At 37.2% G+C, this 2,576-nt stretch overlaps 1 non-coding gene across 1 annotated transcript; it reads left to right on the forward strand.

Moving 5' to 3' along the window:
* Nucleotides 1–254: 254 nt before the first annotated feature.
* Nucleotides 255–388, forward strand: LOC132500467 (small nucleolar RNA SNORA70). The gene has a single exon (XR_009534055.1). It is a non-coding gene; the product is annotated as a small nucleolar RNA SNORA70 (small nucleolar RNA).
* Nucleotides 389–2,576: the final 2,188 nt, after the last annotated feature.

A 2,576-nucleotide genomic window follows, 5' to 3' on the forward strand; every position in this document is an offset into this window, starting at 1 on the left:
AGAGGAGGTAGCACATAATTGCTTTTATTTAGAACAGACATCTTGAATGGTGAGGTTTTTTTCTTTTTTTTTAAGCAAGTAGAAAATTATTTCTAATGGAACCAATGCAACATAGACTTACACAAATCTATTATGTGAATAATGTCTTATTTCAATTAATTCTGATTGTGATTTTTAGGATCAGTTTAGCCTGCTAGGAAATCTTGAATTTGTATAATTTTTAAATATAAGTACTGATGATTAAAAAAAGAGTTTAGCAGCCAATTAAGCCAACTGTGTTCTTTTCCCAATGGGGGACCTGTGCGCAATGGCTGCAAAGAGCAGCCTCCTTGGTAGTGTACCAGCCTGTTGCCTGTATGGGTTGCCCTAAGGGACCTTGGAGATAACTCCTTCCAGTGGACATTTATGACTGGCATGCTGTCCCCAGTCTAGGCTCCAGACAGTTATGCGTGGTGCCTTTGGAAAGCCCAGGGCACAGTGGCCAGGGTCCACATTGGCCAGGTCATAATGTCCATCTGCATCAAGCTGCAGTACAAGGAGCATGTGATTGAGGCCCTCTGCAGGGCCAAGTTCAAGTCCCCCGGCTGCCAGAAGATCCACATCTCCAAGAAGTGGGGATTTACTAAGTTTAATGCAAACGAGTTTGAAAACATGGTGGCAGAAAAGCGGCTCATCCCCGATGGCTGTGGGGTCGGATACATCCCTAATCGTGACCCTCTGGACACATGGCAGGCCCTGCGCTCATGAGGGGCTTGGCGCTGTCCCCTCCTTACTCTTGCCCACCAATAAATCCTACTTTCCTGTCAAAAAAAAAAAAAGAGTCTATTTTACTTAGAGCAAAAGAAGATTCAGCTTCGATGGTGACTGTTCATTAATGTGCAAGTAGAAGAACTGCTCTAAGCTCAGATAAGACTTAATTCCTTAAAGCTATCCGTAATTTAGGAATAACCCCTTGCTAGAAAGTGACATAGTATATAAATATATAAAATTTAAATGTACAAATTAAGTAAGAATTTAATAATCTCAATAACTATCAGGTCCAACTAAATAATTTAGGGATAATTTGGGTTAATGGAAAGGATCTTAAACAAAGAATGAGAACTCTGCATTCCAATTCTAGGTCTGACCTGAATTTATTTTATTCTAGGACAAGTAAATTTATCCCAGTGAACTAGAAATCTTCATCTGTAAAATAAGGGGATAAGACATCTTATGTTTCTATGTTTATACTTAAAGCTCAGCCCTTCATTGAACAATAGGGTATAAGGAGTTATGATCAAGTCTTAACTTATCCACTACTGTACTTAAAGTTTATATTCACAGAGAGAAATAAAAAATCAAAGAATCTAGTCTAAGGATCTTTTTATATATCACACTTCTTGAGAAATACCTAAATGATTATTTTTGCCTTTCTGTATCACTTTTTTTTTTTTTTTTTTTTTTTTTGCGGTAAGCGGGCCTCTCACTGTTGTGGCCTCTCCCGTTGCGGAGCACAGGCTCCGGACGCGCAGGCTCAGCAGCCATGGCTCATGGGCCCAGCCGCTCCATGGCATGTGGGATCTTCCCGGACCGGGGCACGAACCCGTGTCCCCTGCATCGGCAGGCGGACTCTCACCCACTGCACCACCAGGGAAGCCCTGTATCACTTTTGATTTCCTGATCCAAGTGGATCTGATGGCTATGATCAGTTCTTAGATTCCTTATTCTTAAAGAAAATAAGGTCAAAGGAAAGAATAGTCTCGATTCTAGAAACTCTTCTCACTCACTGTCTCCTTAGGATTGTTTTTTTTAATACATTACCTCATCTTCTCTGTTACCTACCTGAGTTTCTGAATAAAATTTAAAAATTAATTATAAGCATTTTTCATGCATATATATTCTTTACAGAATATTGGAACATATATGACTATGAGTATAGAGAATATAACTAAATATAACAATAGTCATTGTCTATTTGGAAAAATTGTAACCTATGCTAATGTCATTTATTCCTTCTTTGGAGATAAAGAGTAATTCAGCTGATGTAATAGTCTTGTGAAGTAGGTAAGAAATGTTTCCTACTGCCTGTACACATATGAAAATAAAAATAACAAAAAAGTAAATAAATTACCTAAGATATCTAAATGAGTAAATGGAAAGCTAAGAAATAAACATTATAGCTGGAATTAAGATAAAAATACTAAGACAGTATATTAAATTACAGCTTAACTAGTTTTAAATCATTGAAAGCTTGAATTCATTATGCATTGTGCAGTATATAAAGTGATTCATATAAATACATCAAGAAAAATTACGTCCTATCTTTTAAAATTAGTCCAGGCCACCATTAAGTTTGGTTAGTAATGAATTTTGACAAGAGAGAGTTTAGAGCAGACATTTCTTATTGTTAAGTTTTTCTGTTAAGCAGAGTGAACCAGAAACATCATGGTCCAGAGTGCCCACAGCAAATATTTACAATTTTAACAAAGTCATGTAGCTTTTTCTAAATTCCTGTCAGAGAAACCATATTCACTGCACTGCGAAATTTTCTTTTTTCCAGTTTCATGCTCTAGGAACGACAACTGTTATGGTTGGAA

This window comes from Mesoplodon densirostris, chromosome 12 (assembly GCF_025265405.1).
Source record: "Mesoplodon densirostris isolate mMesDen1 chromosome 12, mMesDen1 primary haplotype, whole genome shotgun sequence".
Lineage (NCBI taxonomy): Eukaryota > Metazoa > Chordata > Mammalia > Artiodactyla > Ziphiidae > Mesoplodon > Mesoplodon densirostris.